The sequence below is a fragment of the Erithacus rubecula genome (genome assembly GCF_903797595.1).
Source record: "Erithacus rubecula genome assembly, contig: SUPER_Z_unloc_1, whole genome shotgun sequence".
NCBI lineage: Eukaryota > Metazoa > Chordata > Aves > Passeriformes > Muscicapidae > Erithacus > Erithacus rubecula.
Window position 1 is genome coordinate 2,655,093 of NW_027635590.1, and position 27,766 is coordinate 2,682,858.

Consider the following 27,766-nt stretch of genomic DNA (forward strand, 5'->3'; position numbering starts at 1 on the left):
ATGACTAAGAGAAAATGTCTTGTGAGCTCAGTTCTAAGCTTTGCAAAATATTAATTTTTCCTGTATGTCATGAACTGTGGAAATTCATATATTCTGCGGTTAGAAACTGGTCAGCTTTGGAGAGAAATTCTCATATAAGGTGAAACAAAAAGAGGTTTTATAAGAGGTAGGAAAAAGGAAGAATTTGAGCTCTATTTAGACAAAAGAGTTCAAAGGCAGTTTCAGGCAGTTTTCATTGTAGTGCTTTCAAACAATTGCTGATTTTGAAATAGGTATATTACTTTTGGTATTGCAAGGGTCAAAAAATTGTTCTTCAGCAGCAGAAGTTCCAGTTCTGCATAAGTGCCAGAGTTTTTTAGTGTGCTCAGTTGGAGAGAGCCACCATTCTCCACAAACCTGCTTTCAACATCACACTGCTTATTCCTAACTCACCAGCTGGATTCTCCACACATCTCTTGGATTAGCAACATCCCTGGTGCCTACACCACAGCCTCCCACTGTCTCTGTTAAATATATGGAGTGTGCATCTACTCATGTCTCAAGGCGTCTGTGAGGACACCTCTCTAAGTGTTGCTGGACAAAGGTACACACAGGATTTCAACCCTAGGGTCAATAAAGAGGGTAAACCATGTTGTGTCTAGATAAAGACAACACAAAAATATTAAGCCAGCTCAGCAGAAGGTGAGTTCATAGCATAGCTAGTGCCACTCATAGAAAAGCTTTGCATTCCTAATGCTCTGCCAGTTCTCTTCTTTCAGGTATCAGACTCAAATATGTGGCACCCGATATTTTAGATGGCAAGTTGGGCTTTAAGGCAAGGCTCCTGGATACAATTTGTGACTTGCCTGTGGCTGGGAGATGATTTTGCTGCCAGATTTGCTCTACATATCGACAGGGAATACTTGTCCGTACTTCACACTGTGGTGCAGTGGACTCCAACTCAAGGCTGATGGCCCTGAACCTGTAAACAGCTCTTTATTCTTCTGTGGCAATTTGCAGGTCAAGGCTGAAAATACAAGGAAGAATAAACCTCAACAGAAATGCATAGATGTACTAAAATAATTGTAGAGAGGATGGACTACCTGTGAATGGAATGGATGGAACGGATAGGACACCCGCGGAAGATACTGAATAATGTATTAAAAAGAAAAGAAAAGAAAAATGAAAAAGAGGGAAAAAAGAGGAAATAAAAGAAAAGAAGTAACATTAAACATTAAAAAAAAAAAAAAAAAAAAAAAGAAAATAAGTGTAAAATGGATAGGATAAATCTTCCACTGGTACAAAATGTTGTAACACCATTTGAATGCAACAAACTTTCATCAAAAGCATGCTCTTTCAAAACAGATTACTCTGTTTCACAAAATGCCTCTCTTCTGTATCCTTCATGATTAATGACTAATTCTTCACGGTGAGTCCACAAGAACAGAAGAAAACCATTTTTGGCTCCTGTTTTCGCAGAGCATTGTCTTCTACCAATGATATAGTCACAAAATACAATCCTGATGCACTTTTTATGTTCTCCAATTTTCCCAGTTTAGAGACATTTCTGTACTTTTCCCTTCAGCTGTGATAAACAGAGTGCTTTACTAATGCTGCAGAACCCCACTATATTTATTTCTGTCTTCTGTCCAGCACCTTATTTGTTCTTTCTTGGACACACAAGCAGAACATTACTGAAAAAGTTTAGCTAATTTACTTCTTTATTTCTTTTCCATTGAAGAAACATTAATTCACTAGCAGCATATCAGTAGAAAGCAGAGTCTGAAGCTTCAGAGAAATGCAGCAAAGCACCAGGGATCTATAACTTCTGCTGGGGAAAGAACTGAGATTTGTTACCACATCCCTAACAGATCCATTTAGGGATTAGGTAGAGATAATAAGAAAAGAGCAGATTCATATATACATCCTTTAGGATCAAACCTATGACAAGGAAGTAATTTCAATTGATTGCAGAACAGCAGAAACCAGTTTCTACAACCAGCAAACCAGACCCTCAAAGGGACTAGGTCAGTACATCCCACTAAAATGTGTAAATGTATGTTTTAGATAGACTTCTACGCAGCATTAATAACTGGTAGTGTTAAATGGAGAATTACAGAGCATGCCATATCCTTCTTCCTCACATTTTTTTGTTAAAACACACATTGTAAAAACCAAAAAATTGCTGAGTAACATAATTTCCCATTAACCTTCTGAATTATTATAATTTTTATGTTTTGTATTTCTTGGAAATCTGTGTATGATAATCTATCTCTGACCAGTGGCAAATCTAGGGTTAAAATTGGGCTGGATTTTAATTGACTTATGAAATACTCAAGTTCAAATAGGTAGTTCAGTGTAAATATGTTTTATATTGATAATTTCATATGAGTTATTCAGAAATTCACTGGGAGTGAAGCTGTAGTATTTTGTTTCTCCAGCAACTTCAGAATTTTTGAAGAAGAGGTAAAAGACCACATGAGACTACTCCTTACCTGCACCTTCTGGAGCAGCACAGCTTAAAGTATTGTGGAAAGCCTCTTCACTGTAGGTGTTTTGCAGACTAGCAAATCTAGGGATGCTCTAAGCTGTTAAAAAGGGTAGTGGTGGCGTTCTCCTAGCTCTCCAATCTTCCCTCTGGAGACTACAGCTGTGTAGCTGAAAGAGAAGACAAATCAGATTTGATGGAAATAACACAGGAAACAGTGCAAATGTTCTCAATGCTCATGTATCCCCTTCCTATCTCAAAGCAAATCTGAACATATGGGATGTTCCATGGTATTGAACACTGTATCTTTAAAATTGAACAGAAAAATAGTTTATTTTTGGAAGATAACTAACAAATGAAAGCTTGTGAGTTCATAAGCACATTAGTTCCTGGAAAAGTTAGACTTTTTTTAGTTGTTACATTGATGATCTTTGGCAGCCTCTCTCTAGAAATTTCTGAAGTGTAGGAAGTGAGTTAAATTTAACTGGATGGGGTTAAAAGGCCTTTCCTTAGTGGCAAATTATTTTATCACAGTGTATGTTAGAAGTTTGTTTCTTAGCGTTCATCTGAAATCTACAGTATTGAGCAAGATATTGGTCTAAATATGCCTAAGGCCAAAGGCAGGGTAACAACTCCTATAAAATTGTACTTTTGCTAAGTTGTCCTGAGACTGCAAGATGAGCATTTTCTCTTTTTAACTGTTTGTTTTTCATTTCTGGATAAAATAATCACTTCAGAAACTCACTTGCACAGCAAAATTAAATGCATTTTTCTTGTGGCTGTTCCTTCCACTGCTGTTATGAAGGACGATGACCAACGTGATCTTGGTGGGGAGCAGTAGCACTGAAAATTCTGTTCTCAGACAGAGGCATTGCACTCCTCAAGTCATCACAAAAGCACATTACAATAGCACACCAAGTGTCAAGATTGCTTGTATGTTTGGTATTTTTGCATGGCTATTGCTGATACTGCTTCAACAGCATTATTATCTAACTTTTTCAGGAAAAGAAAAAAGCCAGAGACACAGGTTACAGATGTTATAGCACCAAGATTCAAAAGAGAAATGTAATAGAGGCACGTGGAGACTAACATTGCTTTTTTTGTTTCTCAGGTTTCCAGCACAGCTAAACATCCCAGATGGCAGAGGTTGATTTGAGCTTTGGTTATAATTAGCCGCTATTCAAGCAGCATCTGAAGAGCACCCCATGCCTCTAAACTAAAATATGTTTCAGACTTGTAAGCTCATTATTTTGCTCCATTTTGTACCAACCCTTTAGTTTTGGGACCAGTCTTTCATAAATGTGTTCTCTTGAGCTCTGAACTGACAGGGGTAAGGTAATTTTACAAATTAGGGGACATGATTATGGTTGGGTCCCTTTATGGCCACTTTGTTGTCTTTGGGATGGCCTTGTTTCCCCTAAACTTGGTGCTTGAGTCCTGTCTGTCTCCTTGGCAGTCTGTATGAACCTCATTCTTAAAGCTTTGCTAATGGACTCATTTATAGGAAAGCCAACATGCAAACCCAAGCCCCAAAGGCTTATAGCACACCAGTCAGAGTGTCGTGCACAGGAGCACAGTAGGAAGGAAAGGAGGATTTATGCAGCTTGATTGATCTCTTCTTCTCTGAATTGCAGCATTATTGAATGTCTTTCATTACAGAGGTGTTTTGCAGAACACTAACAGGTTCAGACAAGACTTCAAAATGGCTTCTCTGCATGTCTCTCTGTACTATTTTTCTATTTATTTTGGGGACATAATTACACTGGCACTAAAGTGAGCTGTTGGAGAGGAATTGGAAGGATAAGGTCAGTGAAAGAGATTAATTTGTTTATATGACTGTAAATTCTGACTGAAGGCTACTAAAATGGAGGGATAATAATAATAATAATAATAATATGCAATTCTTGCATTCAATTTCAGTAAAGTGCTGGATCCTCATGGATTTCAGCTGATTCTTTTGACCTATGAAACTTGTTCCTGAACCACCTCCTCAGCAGGAGTCTGCAGTCTGCTTTGGGTAGTGCCTGAGGTATTAGGTGTTCTTGTTTCTCCCAATATATATGTTCACTAGCCATCTGTAAAGCCCATTCAAGATGGAAAAATATCTGTCCACTGATGTGAGGGACCGTTGACCCAGTTTTAACTGCATAAATTACTAATTTCATCCTAAAGCTTGGCAAAGACACTCCATATTTTCCATGCACAGCTTATTTCTTCTGTATTGTTTTTATGTTTTAAATGGGGAAGTGGTAGGGATAAAGAGAAAGGAGATGAAAAGGAGCAAATCCAGAATTCCAGCCAGCCAATGCAGGATGGGCACCTTTCCAGGGCAGTACATTACCTGAAAAAGCCACCATTCACAACTGGTTCTGAAGAGACTGAGGGATTCAGATTCAGAAAATAAAATTGTTATAGCTCCATAACTGCATCTTTCACAACTTTGGTATCATACTGAGTCTTGTGGACTTGGCATCAAGCCCAGCAGCAGATGTCTTGCACTGCATTGACATATAGTGTGATGAGACCCAGGACAGAAGCATAATTTCTGCAGCAGGCTTGTGAAACAATTTTTTTTGCAGTCATTTTATACAATCCTAAAGACTACATTTTGGATGAAGGAACAGGGCTGCTTTGATACTTGTAAGCCCAAATGACTTTAGATGAAAATCAGGGCTGGGTTGAAGCATCCTTTTGTTGCGCCCAAGACTTGCAGAGAGGATCTTGGATGGAGTGATGGCTGATAAGCTGTCATAGCAGGCAACACAATTGTTTCAAATAACTCCTCTAGGTTTGTTAGTTAGTTAGTTTGTTTTCTTTTCTTATTTGGATTGTAAATTTCTTTCTGATTATTATTAAGGACCAAATCTTCACAAGTATGCCTATTGGTATTTTTTATTGGTAGTGCTGCATTAATGCCTTGGACTCCTGCTAACAGACTACTCCTGTGTACAGACATCAGGGCTACTGCACCTTGGGAACCCAGTGTGTTCATTGTGTTAGTAGGCATTCCATTTACTAGCTTATGCAAAGCCTGCATAATCTGCTCTCCCCTGGGCTGCAGTATTTTGCTCCTACAGGTTTGCACACGATGGAGGAACAGGTTTGCCTTGCCATGTTGCAGGCACATCAGGAAGACAAGCCAGGATTCATGTTCCTCTGCACAGAAAACTTGTTTCCTGGCTAAGAAACAGGATATCTTGGACATGGTCATAAACCTGAATTAACTGGTGCTGTCCCAGAAAACACAGTTTTGTTCTTGGCTCCTTTTTCGTTCTCTCTTCTGTCATACCAGTGAAAGCAATTGTATGGGTGCTTGGTGGATCTCCCCAGAGAAGTGAAGCAGACTAAATACTTCCTTGATTTTGCCTCTTAGCTTTATAGTGGACTTGCTTCACTTTGGCAGACACTCACAGAATCAGACAATGGGTAATGTTGAACAGGGCCAGTGGAGACTATTTAGCCCAACCTCTCTGCTCAAGCAGGGTTACATAGAGCATGTTACTCAGGACTGTGCCCAAGAGCTTTTGACTGTCTCCAGAGAAGGAGACTCCTCAAAATCTCTAGGCAGCCTGTTCCATCACCCTCACTGTAAAGTTCTTCCTCGTGTTTAGGTGTTCCAGTTCGTTTGTTCTACCATGAGGATGTGGAGGGCTGGAATGCTACCAAACCAAGCAGTCAGCTAAAGGGCAGATGTAAAGCTGTTTATGCTGTTGAGAAATGGCAGTGCCCACTTAACATGAAATTCTGCCTGAGGTTCAGTCTTCAGTGCTCTCACAAATTGCATTACCTGTGGCTGATAGCTTCTTTGATATAGGAATGGTGATATTTTCCCCTTTTTCTGTAAATTTGCAGTGTAATTTTGAGACTGTCTCAAAATGAAGACTATCTCCTCTTGGGTATTTGTAACCATCCTGCAAAACACAACCCATCCTGCAAAACAACAATCTAGCTGGACTTTTTCAGGCTCCTATAATGCAAAGACTAGAAGCCATAAAAAGTAGAGGAATGGAATTAGAAGAAGAGGGCTGTAATAATACACAACACAGCCCTCTGCACTTTAACAGTGTTGGGGAAAGTCTCTGAAAATATCATTTTTGAAGGTACATTTTTGTTTAGGGGACTGTGCTTTTCTCACTATGCACTCAAGAAGAAGAGGTAAGTCATATATCCTTTGTGTCCAAAGAAATTGTCAGGAAGTCTTTCTAGGAAGCACTCAAAGAGAAGTGACATGGAAGAACACTTCACATATTAGGTGCATTCAAGAGCCACAGGTTTGCTAACAGCTTGCACATGTATTGCAGAAGCAGGCCAACATTAATTGGCTGTCTATTTCCAATATAAGGCAGAAGTTCCTAAAATCTTCTGTGTGCCATGGGAAAGATGCAGAGTTCCTGCTTCTCCAGGAACAGGGTTATTGCACTCTTTAATACAGTCTGTAAGCAAGCTTCTTCCCATCCTAAATTGTTTTTTTTGAATGTGAAAATACAGCTGATATCACATCAGGTCTCATAAATGTTCCTGAGGTAGTGAAACCAGTAAGAAAGGTGAAGAAGAGAGGAGCCCTTGGTAAGCATTTGTTTATTTAATGTGATCATTCAGATGTCCAATAGGAGAAAGCAAGACTTATCTGTAGTGCTATTGGAACATAAGTAATAATGTTAATGACATAGTACTTGACAATAATTGAGACCTCAGGGGAAAGAATGAGGGAGAGATATGTGGTAGGTAAATACAGAATGAAAAAAAATCTTAAATAAGATTGACAAGCAATAACATTTAATATTTTTTATGGGAAAAGTGAGAAATTACTTTAATACCATTTGAAAAGGAAAAAAACCCAATCTGTTTTACACAGCTCAATCTCTTCAGGCAGGAATTTTACCTGCTAAAAGGGAGATTTGAACTGGTGATTGTTGTGGCTTCCAGCAAAAGTCTTATTTTGAAAAACCTAAATTAATGTTCCTTCTTGGTTGTTAATTTGATTTTACTGCTACTGAGCTGGCAAAATGTACATGTTTCTCTGCTGTGTTCTCTGCAAAACAGCTGTGTCTGCCAGACAGAGAGCTGTAAAAACTGCTGTTGTAAAATGGGTGCTGAACTGGAGGCAGGTAGGTCTCCCTGCACTGAGAGTCAAGTCCTGGATAAGCTCAACAAGATACCCATAGGAATCTCATGAGGTTTAACAAGGCCAAGTTCAAGGTGCTGCACCTGGGTCAGGGCAGCCCCCAGCACTGGCACAGGCTGGGGATGAACAGATCAGAGCAGCCCTGGGAGAAGGACTTGGGGGTGCTGCTGGATGAGAGGCTGGACATGACCCAGCCATGGGCACTCCCAGCCCAGAAACCAAACGTGTCCTGGGCTGCATCCAGAGCAGCGTGGGCAGCAGGGGAGGGAGGGGATTCTGCCCCTCTGCTCTGCTCTGCTCTGCTCTGCTCTGCTCTGCTCTGCTCTGCTCTGTTCTGCTCTGCTCTGCTCTGGTGAGACCCCAGCTGGAACCCTGCACCCAGCCCTGGGGTCCCAGCACAGACTGCTGGAGTGAGTCCAGAGGAAGCAACCTCAGAGGGATGGAGCACCTCTCCTACAAGGAAAGGCTGAAAGAATTGCTTGTTGGTTCCTGAAGCATCTGGTTTCCACCAGGATGAATGAGATAAAACTGCTGGTGGTAAATATGGAATAGGGCAGACAATTGCGTGGTGCTGCCTGAGGAGACACTTCCATTCACCTCCAGGCTCAGAGAGCAGTCTTTTGACTTGAGGCTTGTTTGTTTTAGACTGTCACAAATAATTTTTTATTTTTAACATAAAGGCAATATGCCTTTAGTGGATCAGTGACACCAAAATACTTTTGTTTATAAGGAATAAATGCAGTGGTTTGGTCATTATCTTTTCATCTCCAAATATTCACTTAATTCACATCTTCCCCTTGGCTATGCTGGCAGATAAGCCTCAGGCTGTGCATGGTATCCTTCAGCCAGGGAGCACAGGGGAGAAGGGAGCCAGCTCCATTTCAGTCTCCTTTTTCATGTGCTGTCCAGTGACCTAGTGACATTAGCAGAAAGAAAGAAGCATTCTCAGGGCCAGAAAATAAATGTAAAAGAAAAAAATATACATTCAGAGATATATATGACTCACTAGGAGTGAGTTCATTATTTCTCTGTTGCTTGATTAATTTTGTAGAGATGCATGTCCAGAGGGGAGAGGCTGGCAAGAGAGAAGAAAACCCTTGAGAGACCTGTAAGTCATGCAGCAACTTCCTCACAGTGATAGCTGGTGAAGATATCACTGGAGAGCCCAATGAGCCTGAAACTAGAATCCCTTTGTTCTGAGCTGAGGAAGCCAAACCTGCAGATGGGATTAGGTTTGGGTTTTTTGTGGGCTGGAAGAAAGGGACAATGTGACAGGCAAGTTACATGAGTGACTGTTGGGGTGTTGTTGTGGTGCTGAACTGCAACACAAAACTGTCCAAAGGCAGCTGGCTTCAACAGATTGTCTTCTCATGCAGGCACACCCAGCACAGAGATGTACAAGCCTGCTTTTATACCTTCTGCTGCATAGGGCTAAGATATACAGCCCTTAATCACAGGCTACACTTCACCATAAAGTCTCTTAACAAAGGAATTGCATTTCGGAAATAAAAATCCCACCCTCTTAATCTCAGAAATTTATAATTCTTTTTGTGCAAGTAGTGGTAAAGAAGAGCCCTCTGCTCTGAGGTGTTGTCGAGTTACTGTGTGCAGGCAGGGCTCCCTTCCTCCCTGGTGCCTGCTTCTGCCAGGAGCACATGGCCAGTTATTTCACAGTGAGATCTGGGTTGCAGCCCCAGGAGGTACTTGCAGGGATAGAGGGTGGAGTGTTTGGGAGGATGTGCAGCCTGAATCACAGCCTGTGCCCAAGGGTGAAAGCGTGGCCAGCCCTGGCCGACCCCAGCAAGTAAATATTCTGCAAAGCAGCACTGGACCAAGAGAGAGAGGGAGCCCAGCACCCTTTGAGGGGCTGGTGAGAAGGGACCTCAGGCCATACAAGAACTTCAGAATGCCCAAAACTTGGGCAACAACCTACAAAGAAAAAACAGAGCGCAGCAAACTTCTCTTTTGTTTTCATGTGCCTGACTTGCCTGTGAAACCAGTAAGTCCTCAAGGAGACTGGAGATTCTCTTAAGCTTAAGGTCTTTCAGTAGGATAGAGGTGGTGAGAATAGATAAAAAACATATTTAGCTGATACAAGTTAAGGTGTAGACTTCTGTTCTGTAAAATATATGGAAAGCATCAAGGACTGATTATCATACAAATCCATTTTATTTTCTTGTTAGTTTCTTTATTTGTAGCTCTTAAAAGGTATTTTCACAGACTGTACAACTATTCCCAGGGATTTCCTCCTCCGCCCCCTTTTTTCTTTTTTTGAAATACGTTTTTCTTTTGTTCTGGGCTTCTGCTGAAGCTCTGCTAAAGAGGTGGCACCTTCTACTTTGGCTTCTGGAATTTCTCCCTCCTTGCATTATTGCTACGTATCCTGAGTGACTTTTGGGGGCTGTTTATTGATATCAAGTGACAGCTGCAGTGCAGAGAGAGTAGAATTGTTAAGCCATGCTTTCATGGTATCGGTCTCCAAACATGACCATGGTAGTCCAGTGCAGACAGAAACATGCTAGAACTAGACCAGACAGAGACTAGTGTCCTTGGAAGCTCCAGTGGGGACACAGATGTCAGCTGCAGAAACCGAAGACCCATCTATCACTGTATATTTCTGGAACTGATGTCTTTGTGCACAAACCTGCTAAATATAGCCTCTTCCAGCCTTTCTTCCACAACATAAATGACAAGGGCAACAGCAAGGCTTGCTTTTATGAAGAAGTTACTGACATTGAGTAAGATTATTACCTCAGGTTGCATGGATATTTGTGAGGCATTTTAGTTGCAAATGGAGTGAAAAAACAGAATTGAAGAGTACCTTTCCCAGATGTATTTTACCCTATCTAAAGTAGTCCACCATGGTCAGTATAAAAACACTCCTGGAAAATACCTTGGAAAAAAAAAATATTTTTGACTGATGAACACCATGATTTAACTATGCACAATGATACATATGGAATAATTTCAGCCTGCACACTAAATGTTCACATTCTAAATTCATTTCAGTGAAAGACTTAATGGGACTGCCCTTGGCAGTGTGCACCCCCAGAATAATTTTATCTGTACCTGCATGTCAATTAATCTCAGATTCATTACTCTCATTGACAAAAGTCCCTCCAGGCTAGCAGTGCCAAAGCTGGATGATGGAGGGGATTTTCTGTCGGGACTGTTGCCAGGTGATAACTCAAGCAAGAACAGGTTTCAACCCTGCATGTTCCCTTCTGTAGGCGAGGAAAGATTACCAAAGAGAATTTAAACCACATATTTTGTGCTCCAATTTTTCCTTAAGTAGCAGAGTAGATTAAAGGAGTTGGGATGCCTTCCTGAAATTTGAGAGTTGGCTGCAGAGAAAGCTTGTGAATAACCCCCCTCAGGACCTATTCCTTGGCTCAGGTCCTTTGGAACTGAACTCCCACAGGAACAGAGAGAAGTCAATACTATTCTTCTCTGTGTATAAGGAGCTCCTCTCTGCATATGAGGAGCAGGCTCTGTGCTGCTGTGGAGCCATTTGCTCCAGCCTTTCTGCTCTGCATTTTCAGACCTGGTTGTAGAAGGATCACAGGCTTACTTCACTTGAATGAAAATGAACTAAGTTAAGTGCAATATCTTTTCGAAGGGGAATATGGTATGTATTTACATGGTATTTATGGTATTTTATCTTTAAGCAAGTTGATTTTATAATTTCATTGTCCAACACTCACAAACTCATAAAGTTCCAAATATGTGAGGCCATGTGGTATGGACAGAGAGGTCATGGAGCACGTGCTGTCAACTCCTCATCAGCCTTTTGTGGTTGCATTTGATAGGACACATCAAACTTACTTTTAGATATTGTTTTTATATACTTTACAAATCATCAGTTATTAAGAAGTAATCCTTTGATTCAGGTTTACGCTTACACAATCTTTCATAAATCTTACATAAAATTCCTGTTCATTGTCTATTTTTCCTTGTGTGAAATATGTTTGGAGTGTCTGATTTTGCTAGGCTAACAAAAATGATAAGTATCTGTGATGCTCCACAGATTTCTAGCCACCTTGCAGGTGTGCTGTCTAGGGGACCTGTAGGCTCATCAGGAGCACTGGGCTGGTGGTTGTGAGAAAAATGGAACTTCCCTTGATTTTGCTGCTGGAAGTGGTGTCCCGGGAGAGATCTGTGTTTCTTCTAGTATTCACATATACACTGTCACCTATTCTTCATGCCTTCTTTAATTTTTTTGCCATCAGTCTTTATAAGCTTATACATAACTATCAGTTATGTATAACTGAGATGTTTGTTGTGCTCTGTGAGATTTTAGTGCTGGGTACATCTTTCAGACTGAATTGCTAGTGGTCACTGAGGTCAACAACTTAGGCAAAACATCATTTGAGGCCCTTAGGAAGACTGCCAAAGCTCTTATTGATTTTCTTGTATGCTAGTTCATTTCCAGAATCCATAAGCAGTGCTCTCCTAAGAAGTAAACAAGGGCTGCGGAGTGTGGCTAATCACAGGACAGGATGAGTAACTGAGTGTACCCATATATAAGGTAAAGGAATAATGACACAAAAGATGCCCTGCACTATTGGATGTGGGAAGCAAAGTTTTCTCCCCACCTGACCTGAGGAGCAGTTAAACTACTTTTATCTCTACTGCTGTTTGAACAGAAAGGAACGGGGATGGAAAAATCAATCATGAGGTTGCTCTGCATCATGTTCTGGAAGGTAATACCTTATACAATTATAAGTACCTTTTAAGACAGACCTAGAAAATCTCTAAAAATGGACTATTTAAGATTATGAACCAGACAGATATTGCTTGCAAGTACAATTATGTGCTCAGAGGCTGCAACTGTGAATCTTTACAAGGTCAGTATTGACTTTCTTACTCTTTGTTCCGTGCTGCTAAAACCCATCCTTCCACTCTGCTGGGTGTCAGCAAGACATCTGGGAAGTATGACTTAAGAAGAAAAAGATGAGAATGAAGCAAAAGTCTTGCAAAGATTTGCTCACATTTATCTGGGTTTCCAACTGTTGCAGCCTTACCTGATGCAGGTACTTTGCCTCTGGTCGGTTGTTTTAAAAATGAACTTTCTAATGTGAACCACAGTTTTTCTGCTTGGCTGCAGAAGAAATAGATCAAGGTCTCTCAGTCGTCTAATACAACACTTCTCTTCACAAAAGTGTACTGAGAAAAACTCTGCAAAGATTCTTGAGGGTTGAGGGGTTATTCTCATCTTTCACCACTGAACAACAGATATCTTCGAGGCTAAGACTGCTGGCTTTAGTCTGGACTGGATTCCTGACTAAATATGACTGAAATCTTCTGTGGCCTTCAGCAAGTCTGGGTTCAGTCCCAGTGTCTGGGTTCTTGTGCCAAGGACCATCAAGGGTGCTGGTGTTTTGTCTAGCCCTGTATTCAGTGCTGGTACATTCTGATGCTAACAAGACCTTCTGTAAGAGAGGTGTGCTTTGTTACACTGGCTTGTGTAACTGGAAAATGCATATAAACCTACAGATGGACTAATCCTTTCTCAGTGCCTAGGGACCCATGAAAAACTAGGAGCTAAAAGTAGGAAAAATAATTTCCTGCTTATCAACATTAGTTGCATGACTGACAGGAAGTTACACCCACAAAAAAAAGGGAATTAGTAGCCATGGAAGTGAAAAATTACCAGCTCTTAGAGAAGACAAGGGAAGAGAAAGTAAACATCTAGAGAATGGAAGCCTAAATTCAGTTATCTCATTTACTGCATAATCCTGGGATGACTTTTCCCTACATTTTCCATCCATGAAATAAAGATATAAAGGACTTGGTAACTACAAGGTAATACAAATAAAAGAAACTGTAGAACAACAACAACAAATTTCTTCAATTATTCAAGTATTGAAGCTAGTAATTTTCATCTGTAAATCTAGGAATGGTGTGTAACGGCTACCTGAAACACTGATAACTTGGATCAGTTTTATTGGAATAAACACACACCTTAGTAGGGTGTTTCCAAGAAGTGTTTTTAGTCTTTTCATCTATTTTTAAATGTCAGAAATTTCATACTGGTGTTGCCAGATGAACTTGTAGGAGTTTATGTGAGTTCAACCTCTTGAAAGTTTTCATTTAATTTGAAGAGATAATTATTTTAAAAATGCCAATCTCTAATTATAATTTAACCAGGCTAACACTCATATTCACATGGTTAAACTCTCTTTTTTTTGTCCCTTTACTATGTTTTGGAATTGCTTCTTACCAAAATAATGGTCAAAACTTTGCCAGGTAGGGGGTGGTTGACACCAGAAAAAAGTGTGCCAGATAATGTCGTAATAGTTAAACAGTATCAATGTATATGAGCCATCCTTTAAGCCTATTCTCTGTTCCTCTTTAGGTTACAGGTACAGGTGTAGCCAAACACACCAGATTCCTATAATTATAATAGAAGTAAGCTAGTTTAGTAGGTGAGAATGCATAATTGATCACCTTGTGAAAGAAAAGAAAGGTGTTTGAAGGCAGGCACTAGTGTAGGCCAAGACAGATAACTGGATATAGGCATGGGACAATAGCCCAAGCTGCTAATTCCTCAGTTATGGCTTCTCCATGCCAGGGATGTTCAATGAAGCATGGTAGAACAAGATTTATTCAGAGCATGTTCTTTGTACATTTCAGCTAAAACTGATCTAGCTAGAACATTACATCTGCTGGAAACCAGTTCCTGGGTTGCTCAGAGGGCAATCTATTGTATTATTGCCTATGTTTGGATGATTTGCAGAATAGACTTGCTGGTGCACACTGGGTGGTACTGTCTGTCCTCAGGGGCTTTGCTGAGGGTGGTGTGGAGGTGCTGGATGTCAAAGGATAGGCTGTGGGTGTCATCCCTCACTTTTCTGCTACTTATGCTGTGCCTTTTGAAGCAGCCTGGATGGAAGTGTAAGTGATGCAGTAACCTGCCAGCTGTGCTTAGCCACAAGAAGTTCTGTGAGTTTCCAGGCATTAGCACAAGGTCTTGTCCATGCCAAATGATCCAGCTCTCCTGTCTCATTAGTAGTTCCTGATTACTGTGCTGGATAGGAGTTCTACAGGACCAACCCCAAATCTTGCTTCTGCTAGTTCAAATGGCATCATCGAGAGAGAGTATTTCATTCCACATTCAGTGTTGCAAATTACTTCTGACTCTTTATGATACAAACAACTTCACTCCAGACCAAATGGATTTGGAGCAAGCCCAGTTTTCTACATGAATGTGGCTTTTTTTCAGTATCATCACACAGGTTTTGGATTGTACACTGTCATGATATTATTTACTCGGTCAAGAACCAGGAGGGCAGTACATTGACTGAAAAGTACAATATAGGAAATGGGATCTGCTTCAATGTGACAAATCACCTCCAAAGTCAGATATGCACAGCCTTCAAAAATTGCAATTAAAAGAAATAAAATCATCATATTTCATTCCAAGATAATGTGTAGCTTCTGCTCAGGATGGCATCCATACATAGATGATATCCTACTAAAAGCTGAGGTGGTATCATGATGATATTCTCATAAGTCTGACTTAAAACACCCCATAACAATTGTAAGCAAATAAAATATGCTTTCATGAAAGACAAGTTACTTTATCTGTCAGAGCTTAGACCAGAGCTATATTGTCTTTACACTGAATGGAAAAGAGTTTATGTTACTTGCTTTGAAGAACAATCTGTTAATTCTGGTTCTCAGGACAACTCGCTGGGTTGTAGTAGAGAGTCTGCATGTGACAAAGATAAATTTGCATTATATCAAATCCTCATCTCACATCACACCCTGCTACTTCTCCAATTCATAGATATATAGAATCATTAAGTTTGGAAAAGATCCTCAAGGTCATTGAGTCCAACCTTTGGCCAAAATCCACACAGTATCAAATAGACCCTGGGCAGTCCATTCTGATACCTGACCACACTTTTAGTGAAGAAATTTTTCCTGAATGAATGATGGGGAATGCAATCTTTTTTCCTGAGAGGAGACACATTTGCCACTCCTAAATTATATAAAAGGATATATAGGATATATGGAGACCATGCAAAACTTTAAAGTGTTGGAGAATATGATTCTTAGTTATAGGAAGAGCAACAGCACCTGTAACTTTGCCAGAGTGGTGCTACTCCAGAAAAGATAACAGTTGACCATACATTTACATGTAATAGGAATCCTAAAATAAAATATCATGCACTTTAGGAGACAAGAAAGTAAGAGGAGATTCAGTGGCTGTCTGACAGTTAAACTTTACAGGTTCTGGCAGAAGTTCAAAACAATGGTTATTTGAAGTTAGGGTGGTAGTTGAAATATGAACTGTTATGTTTCTGAGCAATCCAGAAACATGAACTGCATTTAGTGTAAATGTCCAACCAACATATCAGGTACAATGTGAACCATATTCAGCTGTGACAAGAAGCAAGAAAGGAAGGAATAAAAGTAACACATGCCCATCTTTGGTTTTGGCTTTAGACTTCATGTTAGACAATTCAGTACTCCAAGGGAATGTCAAGAGTCTACAGCTGGCCAATTACATTTCATACCTTTTTTCCCTGGCTAACAAGGTCTGCAATGCTGTGTCCTCCATGGATTTCTATTATCATGTGACAGATTAGACTACATAGTAGAATTTCTTATGTATTGAAAGCTGCAATGATGTGTTTTGAACCTGAGCTGTAATTAAGTTTTAACTTGGTTAGATGTTCAGATTGAAACTGAGGGCACTAGATAAGCCAAGTTGGCAGAATCTACATGAGCTCAATAATGGAGTCACAGGGTCAACTGTATGAAATGTTTCAGAAAACATCATCTGTTAAAGCAGCAAGATCAAACAGAAATTGATGCATTTCCAGAATACCTGAGAGGCAAAAAAATCCTTATGGAGAAGACTGGTGAAGTATCAAATAATTTGTGTATGAAATATTAAAAGACAAGAACGCAAGTCTTTTTAAAGGTGACCAGGGTGTTTCTGTGCTACAGCACCTGCTGCAAAAAGATTTAGGCCGACTGACAATTAGGTTATGACCCAGGTTCATTGTACTAAATCTCTTGCTATTGTTGTATCAGAAATCAGATTCAGATGCATGCCAGGAGCATGTCTAATGAGTGCAGGAAGACACTCAGGAGAAAACAGAGACGTGAGTAATCATTGTATCTACTTTTTTATTTTGTTTTTCTTTTATTTCAAACAGAATATGGTTGTTAAAAAACAGATTGTCTTTTTTTTGCCCTGTTAATTGTTGCTGGGTTTATAGAGCTTGAACCACTGTTTTGCTATTGGAAATAGCTATATGGGACCATCCTTGGTAACTGAAGGTGATTCACTTATCATTCTTATGGCACCTTTTACTAAAAAGAATATTCTTAAGTACTCTACCACTTGCTCCCATTTTGTCACATTTCTGCTGATCAAGTCTTTTGTCTGACTTTGTTCCTTTTAGAAGGATTAATTTAATTCTGATAATCACCTTTTCATTTTTAAGCTGCACTGCATTTTTCCTACCCATTTTCTTTCTGGACATGGCAAAGCTGCAATTAATTTATTCATCCAGGTGCCTCTGCATATAGTCTGCCAGAGATCATGTCAAAAGTCTCCAGAAACTTTTACAATTAGCAGTTGTAGCTGTTTAGAAACTGACTATCATTAGTAGCCTCTCTGCTCAGGTTACTTAATTAGTTACAACCACTTACCAGTAGGTTGTTCTTCTCTTCCATGCAATTTGTAATTTAGTGAAGCAGCTTTCCCCTCACACATTAAAAAGCCTGTTGCAGGTTGCTGTGCTGGAATGATTAATTCCTGCCTGGTAGGAGATGCGTGGCTGGCACTTGATCCTGCTGTGGCAGGAGTTGCCAGCAAGGTTTGCTCTGATGGCAGTACCAGCGCAATTCACTTCACAGGCAGATCAGAGGGGGAGCTCAGTGTGATGTACAGAGGCACTGGTGGGAGAGTCACCTTTTTCCCCTTGAACGGTGTGGATTTACGATAAAGCTGAGAGCTTTATCCTCCCATGCGTTTATAATAAAAATGACTTTAAACGAGCTCATTAAAATGTCATTGTGCTGCAAAGGAGCTCCGTTTCTTCCTGGGCAGATTCAAAAGATCAGATTTATCAGATCTGTGCAGGCAGTACAGAAAGAGGAAACTGATGCCTCCAGGGTGTGCTCCTCCCTGCCTCAGAGAGCATGTTAGAGGAGGGAAGAGAAGGCCCTGGGGAGATCTTATTTCTGCCTTTCAAGGGCAGCTTGTGAGAAAGACAGAGACAAATTTTATAACCTGTAGGATACAACAACGGATAGTAAGTTTATATTAATTTAAACTAATATATTTTTATGGTGACTGTGGTAAAGCACTGGAACAGGTTTCCTAGAGAGGTACTAGACCCATTCCTGAACTCACTCAAATAGAGGTTGGACAGGGCTCTGAGCAACGTGATGAAACTGAAGATACCCCTGTGTCCAAGTTTAGGACAAATTTGGGGAAAAAAGAGCTCCAAAGGGCCCCCCCCCCCCCTTTTCTTTTTTACAATTCCTTCCTTCAATGAGCTCAGAAAGAATTGTTCTTGTGGTGAAAATGGAAAAAACTTTTTTTATTAACAAAAATACAAAAGAAACACTCCCCCAACCCAAACCCAGATGAGACGAACCCAGCCGGTCCTCGCCGGGGAGAGTGGCAGAGCCTCCCAAGCCGACCTCCAGCAGCGGCCCCCGAAGTCCAGATCCTTGTCCTCCGGAGCCGGTGCAAATCCCTGGAGCAGGGAGAAGGGAGAGAGGGGGAGGGGCAGCCGGGAGCAGGCCCAAAGCAAGCCCAAGACAAGCTAAAGCGAGCCCAAGACAAGCAAAAGCAAACCCAAGACAAGCCAACACGGGGGCACAGACAAAACAGCTGGGGGAAAAGGGAAAAAACCGGCCAAAGCAGCCAGGGGAGGGGGTCACAGCTGAGCAGACGGCAGAGAGCAAGACACAGCCCACAACCGAAGCGCAGCAAGAGAGAGAGAGACGGAAAACACCAGCCTAGATAAAACCATCCGAGGGAGGGACCGGCAGCTGCACGGGGGAAGCAAGGAGAGGAGCCAGTCCAAACATCAGCCCATAACACCCTGTTCACTGCAAGGGGTTTGGACTAAACAAACTTTAAAAGTTCCTTCCATCTCAAACTCTTCTATGATTCTGCAATTCTGAAATCTTCCCCTCTTCATCAGAAATGTTTCTGCTATCTTGAAAAGTCTGCTGTGACTACAGAATCCTTTTCTGACAATGGCTATACGACCTGCCAGCTTTATTTCTTGCAGGAGCCTGAATTAGAAATCCCTGTAAGAGTACGTTATACTTGCCTGAAGATGCCTAGCTCCTATCAGCTAATTTGGATTAATGCAGAAGCCTTCCTCCATCCTGTGAAACAGTCTTTTCTTCAGAAAGCTGAAACTTTAGTGCTTTGATTTTAACTAGGTATTTATTGTGTAAACTTAGAAAAGCATTTTCTTGTGCCAGAAATTTGTTTGTGGTAGATGTTTGGTAAGATTCTTCAGACTCCAGGCCTTTTTCCAGGCAATGCTGCACAGTTATGAATACCGAAGAGAAATTGTTGAATACAGGTAAATTTTAATGAACAGCACTTCAGTACTGAACATATGTGGAAAAAAGGTTGGTTTACAAAGGTTCACCCTTGTTTGTGAAGGTTCACCTGGGATTTGAACATCCCAACCTAAATGAACACTGCTGTTCTTACTATGTGCCACTTGGTCAAGATTTCTGAGCACAGATGGGGAACAGTAAGAGAGCCTTTATTTTAGCATAAAATACTGGTTTTATTAATATCCAATGAAACTGGTTGATCTTTAAAGTAAGGTGAAGCTTTGAAGAGAAGAGTGAAATGAAAAAATTGCAAATAATCCCAGTAGTCTTTTTATGTGCTATGCCTATGGAATAGCTGGATAACACCCATGGCTGTGCATTTCTTAATGCAAGAGGGTCAGTACTTGACTAGAACCAAAGAACATTGCTGCTTTGCATGGGGGAGCTTTTGTAACCTGATAATTTGCTTGTTTGTGTTATCCAGCATATTATTTACATGGCATCTGCTTTACTTCAACTCATCATAGCAAAAGTTCTTACTTTGGATGTGACCAAATAATATGTGATAAACTGCATACAAAACAGATGATGATGTTAGGATTAATCATTGAGACAAGAAGTCAAATAATACATATGTATAACTGTTTTCAGAGACTCAAGTCATGTATGGATTATGGTTAAATTAGCTTTTTTTACCCATTTATTTAGATATAAAACAGAAATAGTTTTCTGAAAGTATTCATTAAGTCTATTTTAGGCTCCCTTTGCAACAGTTTCGGGTACTGAATATAAACTGGTATCAGCACTTTCCATGCTCCTACTGTAAGTGCAGTAACAACAGCAATTACGTGATGCTGTATATGATTCAAGCTTGTAGGTTTTTTTTTGAGTTATTCTCTAGCAGAATAGATGGTTCTGTGTAAAGACACTTGCCTCCATTTTCTCAAGTGAGACTTTGTAGACACATTTAGTTATAACACTAAATCTATCTTTTATGAATTAATTAAGATGGTATTTGGGTTTCTAACACCCTCAAGGAAGAATGTAAATGAAGTATATTGTGCTTAAATTATTATTGTGGAGTTGGCTTGAAAATTTCAGTTTGACATTCTGAACATTGTAGTTCTGTCTGTGTCAAGCAATAGAAGGTATCTGTAAGCCCTTTCCTGTTCGATGCAAACACTATGTTTAAAAAAAAGAGTGTAAATTTCTGTTATAAAAAAGAGTAAAATATTAGACAGAATGTGTCTCATACTGTCTGTAAAAATATATGTATTTGTATAAGTTTTATAGTTAAGGACAAAAAAATCAGGAAATTTTCACTCTGTGTTATATGTGGAGGTTCTTCCATTGTATCTTGATTACCTAAATAAATGTGTTCAAGTGGCATGCACAGCACTTTCAACAGAACATGAGGCAGCACAGAAGCTTAGATACCAAATAGTTTAAACTACATGCAGTTACATACATGCAGTTGCTTCATACTATTCATTTTTCTTTCTTAGCCCATAATATAGACTTTTAAGTTCTTAATTTCTATGCATCTTCCAGCCATATAGTACTCAGTTATAATAAAATGGGTAATGATTTATTGAAGAAGATGACTCCAAGCCAGTTTTGGTCCTGGGTTGTATAAGATGTTTGTCTGTTACTAGATTAATTACCATAATGAAAAAAGCCCATTAGCCTTGATACTGTGACTGAATCAATTGTTTATAGATTTGTAAGCATGCTGTTGATGAGTATGAAGGGATCAGTAGTACAGACCTCTGTACTTGCACTCTCTTCTTCTGTGGAAGTGCCCAAACATTTATGTGTGGATGAGTGTACCGTGGATTTTAAGAAGGGAGAAATTAAGACAGGGGTGACTGGAGAATTTTCCAAGTAACTTGTGATTATTCATGATGCTATTCAACAGTCTTGAGCACAGGAGCCTCAGAAGGTCCTACAGCCTTACAATACATCAGCCTTCTTGGAAGTTCAAATACTGACAATGGCTGCATATTGAACGGCACTCTATGAATCTGTTATGACATGGTCACCTGGATGTGGCAACAATTTATTAGCAAGACTCAATTTTTTCTGTGTCTCAGGCTCTGACTGAGACATGGTCCAAAAAATGGGTATGCAATTATCTATTTTCCTTTCTCTTTTAATTGTGATTGAAAAGGCTGAATTTTTCTATGGCAGGCAATATCTTAGTCTGACCCAAATTTGCTCTTTTTGGAGCTGGTTTGCTGGAACAAGATGAACAAAGGTCAATCCTTGTTTTCTGTTTTCATGGGAATAGATGAGAGTGGATATATTTCCACCAATAAGATTTGGAGGGTGATGTCTAATGTTAACATGCAAATCAGGTTGAGATGATATTTCTGTCAGGGGAAATAAAAACTCTTCCATGAATTTCCCTCATCATTCCTTTCATTTTCTGCATATAAGCTCCATGTAAAACTGTCAGGCTGGTAATTAGGCAAATTATAGGGACCTTCTGATATGAAAACTAATGCAATTTCCAGAGAGAATTTCAAATGAAGATGCCCACAAGGAAGGCAGAAGTCTGAGCTTGTTTTCCTTTATTGAGACTGATTTATAAGTATGCAGATTTTTCACTGTTTAAACTTGACAGCAGCAAGAGGATCCAAAGTTGGACTTGTTTGCAATGAATAGGTCTCTGAAAAATGTTTGTCTTCCAGAAAGTAATGTATTTAAATGCAATATAATTTCTTTGAAAAGAATTATACTTAGCTCTGGTAAAATTGTGCAAGCTGTCTGCATATTTCATGATTTTTATGAGAAGTCATGAACTGGTGAAGGTTTATCCAAAATCAGCACAGACTTTTAAAGTTGGCAGCAATCTTTCCCAAGAGAGAGTTTGTGGGAAAAGCCAATTATAAACTAGGCTTCATAATTCACTCCAAACTCTCTGTGCAGAGTTCAGAAGAGAAACAGAATTTCTCACTTTTAAGGACATGGGGCAATAATAATAAAAATGTGACTATCAGCCTTTATCCTTTTAAAAGCAACAAACAACATTCAGTAAACAGAAAAGAGGCTGGGGAGAATGTAGTAAGCTATGTAAGAAGAAAACACCTCTCAAAACAATCAGGGGGATGGTTTTGGGGTGGCAGAGTCAAAAAGGAATACAATATATGAAATACAGTCAGAAATATATTGACATAATATTCTGATACATCTGGAAGATATTTTTCTCAGTCCTGCATTATACCCATATAAAGATTAGCATTTCTCAAAATCAGTGGATATTGAATGAACCTAATTCAGAAGAAACTCATTGTAAAATTGAGAAAGTTAATCTTGTTGGCATGTCATCCAGTTGACTATTCCTGGTTGAGGTGTCTGTGGATTGCTTTACAACCTATATTTAATATTTTTTCATCAGTGATACAGAAGAGGGAATGTCAGCTGCCTGTTTTGGTGAGGCTGTGAGGAAATCACCCTGGCACTAGCAGCTGAACTGCTGCATCCCCACCGGGCTGGCTTGAACACTCCAGCCAGATGCTTCAAGCCCACTGTTTCTGGTTGCTCTTTAAAATTATTAAATCATGCCTACTAAAATCTACAGCTCACTCTGAGGTCACATTTTAAGGGGCTTTGCTGAGGCAGGTGAAGGATGTTTGCGAGCAGGCCTTGCTGCCTGTGTAATACAGGTTAAGTTTACTTTCTGAGCAGATACAGGATTGATGCAGTGCCTGGGACCTACCTCAGCAGTGATACTGGGCAAGTGCCCAGAGACACCAGTGTTCCCTGTAGGAAAAAAACTATTGTCTGGCCAATGTCCTCAATCATGCTGTCTTGGTGAAAAGACAACTAATTTAGACAGATTGTCTATTTTCCTCAATCCCATACTCTTAACCAGTTAGGAAATTATTCCCAAACCCAAATTTACTGCTGCAAATAGGACTGATTATTTTCGCTCTATTTTTCTGTACATGTCTGATAACCGCCCCTTTTCCTTCACAATCTTGCCACTGAAAATACAATAATCTGCTTCCAAATACTGGTCCCTGTGATTAATCTGGAAACATCTTTGGTCTTGGAAGATGGATTGCCATTTATGCTTATAATATTGCAGTGAAGGGTTATGAGGGCTGTTATGGAAACTAGGTAACCACGTCCTCATAAAACTGCTTAGAGCAGTTGCTGGAGGTGTAGCTGCATCCACCTCAATCTATTAATGAAGTCAAACCACACAGAAATAATCTAAGAAGGAGAAGCACAGCCAATATACAGGAGAAATGTTTCATTTTCTTCTTAACTTTTAATTAAGCTTCAAGCAAAATATCTAGGGACATTATGGAGACTTAATTTCCTCATTGCTTGAAGGGTTAATCTCAGATGAGTCTGCAAAGTGTACTGGTGCTCAAGAGAAAGCTCTGAGCTGCTGGCAGGGATCAAGGCATGAAGTGATGTTATCTAGAGGGTAACCTTAGACAGAGAAATGTTTCATTTTTAACACAGTGTAAGCCTATTCCTTTTACTAAACTGGAGTGATTTTATTTTGATAATTTGCATTCTGAGCATTGGTCCAATTCCCTCCACCATTAATGAATGTGTTTACATTTTTGACAGCTGAATCAATAAAGTTAGGGTTCATAAAATATTGCAGCTGTGACATTACATAGCATTTTAATCCTTAAAGCCTTGGGTTTGGTAGTACTTGGATATAATGAAGTAGAATTTAATATCCACCTACAGCAGGGAGAAAGTTCATATTTTTATATCTGTACAGCTGCAAGGATATGATGACCGCACCTACCCACCTTTAATTCTGTTATCTTAAAAGCCAAATAGAAAAGCCCTCCAGGGATAGTAATTCCATAAGCTTAGGGCAGTAAAGTGCTAGTTTTCGTATCACAGCTATACTGTCCTCTCTTGGTATTTTCATCCATTTAGTTGTTAAAGAATCTTGCTGCTTTATCACAGTTTTTCTGAGTATTCCCATGATTTCCAGGACATCTGGATCAGCATTAATATGTTTTTACTACCAAAAGGTGTTTCCCAGCACAGGACACAATATGTCAGTAGAAGAGCCAGATGTGCTGACAACAGATCACAAGTCTTCTTCCACAAGGACTAAGGGAACAGAGAAATTTCTGCTGACATCACTGGGAGAAGGCTCTAAGAGCATGGTTATTACCATCTTGTCTGATATCACCACTGTAAGTGATAGACCATAGTTTTGGAACCTTGTGATAACCTGCACAAGGTATTTTTGACATTATAGTCATGCAAAAATGGGGTCCTTTATTTAAGAGAAGAGGAACAGGAAAGGGCAGGTAAATCACTTTTTTCTGATGTCCACTGTGTTTCTCTGGCCCCTTGGGCTCACAGGGATGCCTGTAGTTTTTCTAATTTATTTTATCATTAAAAGCATAATTTATTTTCTGTGGATATGGGATGTATTTACTGTAGCATGCTTGCCTGGGAGAGGCAAGACCTTTTTTGAAAATACCCAAGCCAGCTCTTGCTGTGTCTCACTGCTTTGCTGGGTTGATTTTCAGTTCAGAGGCAAAACTCCCAGTCCATATTCCTTCAACCTGGACATGGTATCAACATCCACAGCATGGTGGCACTGTGTGAATTGAATGAGAGTGAGGAAATGGTGAGGGTGCCCAGCAATAACAAGGTTGAGGTATAAGGCACACAAAGTAATTCTTGTTGCTTCTGGATAAAGTGCCTGTATACACAGTGTTAATTGAAGACCCATGCCTGCATCTCAGCCAGCTGATAGACTGACCTCCCTTTTCTCCCTGTTTGTCTTTCAAATCTCTGACCAAACAGGGAGCTTCCTCTGACTGTGGATACTCCCACCCTCTGAGCTCCTTCAGCCCCCAGTCATGCTGCTGCTACTCTGTCAGCCACAATCTGCATCCTCCAGGGTGAACAACTTTGGAAAATAATCATCAGTCAGCCCTTATCAGTGAAAGTGAAAATGAGGGCTCTTGGGATAACTAATCTATTGACACATTGCTTACTGGTGAATTTCTGGGCTCTAGGCTGTGCTCAAGCTTTCACCCAAAAGCTAAATCAAGCAAATTCAGCATCCACAGCTGCATCTGAGTAGTTTGTTTCCTATGTAGGAACACTGTGTGTCAGGTGGGGAAGGAGAGAAAAAATTAGCTTTTTTCCCTGCTGGTGAACTTGGGAGGAGCAAGAAAAGGGTTTGTACCTGAGGAATCCCTTGCTGTTTTAGATAATGAAAGCATTTTTTCCCATAAAGGTTTACCTCTTCACCTTTCATGTGTGCCTGGGATGGGGAACTCTCTCATGCTCTGCAGTGACTAATTATTGAACTGTGCTCAGAAAAAGCTCTGTCACATGGCAATCAAATGGGAATAAGAAATTATTACAAATTATTACTGTGGGCTAGATGCAGTGGCAACAAGACCTTAGAAATCCAATACAAAAAAAGAATCACTTGGCAAATACATGTGACATAATTAATTATAGAATCATTATGTGTATTTTTCTTGCCTGTGCTGATCTTCTAGACCTAAATATTTTGCTTAATTTTAAATATTTCATTTACTTGTATGGCGTGACACAATTTTCTTCTTCTGATGTGCTTTCTTATCATATCATTGAAGAGAACTGCCTTCAGTCTCCCTTGTCCTCTTTTTCCTCCTGCTTGCTTTTGCATATGTTTAAAGGCATGCTTGCTCTTTTTACTTAGAGAAGTACTTCAGTATATTCAGATTGCGTTTGACTCCATGAAGAATTTATTTTGCCTCTGTGATTTCAGAGAGCCTGAATTTATAGAAGAATATTATGTATATATATATATATATATATAAATTAGGGTGGGAAACTATAGGGAGAAATCTCTTTAAACTGTCTTGCTATGTAATTTTATTTTTAAAGCACATTTGGAGACCTGTTGCTCTTTGTTTTAGTTTACTAGCTTTGCATTGCCTTTGGAAGCACAGGCGTGGGTGAAGGTTGGCACACTTTTGGTGTCACAGCAGTTCTGTCTGGAGTCTGCAGCTCTACAAGCTGGGCCCAGAGATGACTCCAGAAGTACAGGCTCAAATGGGAAGGGTGATTCTGTTTCTAGTTCATGCTGTCTGCTCTCTGAGCTGAGAAATCAACCCTGTAGTGAGTGTAACCCAGAGCAGCCTTTACTCAACAACTCCTGCTGTGTGATCAGTAAGAGTGATGGGAGCACAGGTGGAAGAACATCACCTCAAACAGGTCATGTCTGGGCCTCTGTACATGTCAGAGTTAGATCATGCTTTAATTCCTCTTCCTGGATCCAGGGAGGGTGGAAAGTCTCTCACCCTAAAAAGTAAGGAGAGCCTTACATTTGAAAGGATGTGCAGCTCTTCCCTGGATGGATATAGCCTTGGAAAAGCTAAAGGCTTAAAAGCAAGAGAGTTCTGCCCCTTTTTGGGTTCTCTGTGTCTTTATATTTCTACCAAGGCCAGGCTATTGAACTTTTTGGAACAATACAAGGATAGGAACTGCACAGTTCTTGGTTGTGCCTGTGAGAAGAATGATCTGTGAATTGCTCAAGAGACCTGTGAAATCTTCTTCAAGCTGTCACAGAAATAAATATAAAGTTTTTTCTTTTATTATTATTATGTTGTCTGTTAATCTCAATTCCAGTACTGCTTCAAGCACATTTCAACATTTCCTCAACAACTGTTTACCTAATTTTCTATTATAAAATTTTCGTGTCCCAGATATAAATTTGAAAAGGAGTAAGGTGGCTAAAGATGTAGAGAGACTTTGAAATTTCTAAATTTTGAGAGAAGTCACCTGCCTGTGAATTGGGTGACTCACTGGATTCCAAACTCTGAGGCTTTGTAGATCACATTGTAGAGCTAAAGTTTATTTGGAATTTTCCATCTGATTTGCAATGACTGGGGACAATGAGAAAGCAGAAACTGTTTAGCCTGCAGAAGAAAAGTCTCAAGAAGGGATCTTTTAAATGGATGTGTGTGCCTGAAGGGAGGCTGCAAAAAGATGGAACCGGGCTCTGTCCAGCAGTACCCAGTGCCAGGATAGAGGCAGTGGGCACAAACCAAAACGTGGGGGGTTCCCTCTGTACATTTTTCCACTGTGGGGTGACCGAGCACTGCCAAAGGTTGCCTCAAGAGTTTGTGCAGTCTCCATTCTTGGAGACTTTTATAATATCCAGTTTTTGAAGCTTTCTGGACACTGTCCTTGGCAACATGCTGTATGTGATTCTTCTTAACTGGGAGAGTGGACCAAATAGTATCCAACAGTCCCTTCCAACTTCAACTGTTCTGGCATTGTGTGATTCTCTAATACTGTTATCACACTTGGATGTCATTTATATTGGAACTTTATTAACATTGTTATTTAGCTTATCATTTTGGAGAGCTACAATACTGCTTTTGCCAGTCATTCATGAATCTGTATCTCATTCTATTACCTATTTCAGTTTGAAATAACTCCTATTTCAGTGGTTTTCCATTGGTTTAAAAAGAACTTTGGCTCTTTGTCTCTGGTAATTCCTGTTTCTTCATGTAGCCTGAAGTTTCTACGACAATGCAATAATAGAAAACTAAAAGTAAGTAGCACTCAAATTTTCCTGGCAGGTTTAGTTTGCAAACCATTAAAACATCCTCCTTTGC

The 27,766-nt window shown here is 39.9% G+C and overlaps 1 long non-coding RNA gene across 1 annotated transcript; it reads right to left on the reverse strand.

Moving 5' to 3' along the window:
• Positions 1-1,386: 1,386 nt before the first annotated feature.
• LOC306814654 lies at positions 1,387-17,618 on the reverse strand. Its single transcript, XR_013777220.1, has 3 exons — positions 17,265-17,618; positions 2,475-2,637; positions 1,387-1,810 (listed from the first exon to the last, which is right to left on the reverse strand). It is a non-coding gene; the product is annotated as an uncharacterized lncRNA (long non-coding RNA).
• Between the last annotated feature and the right edge of the window lie 10,148 nt (positions 17,619-27,766).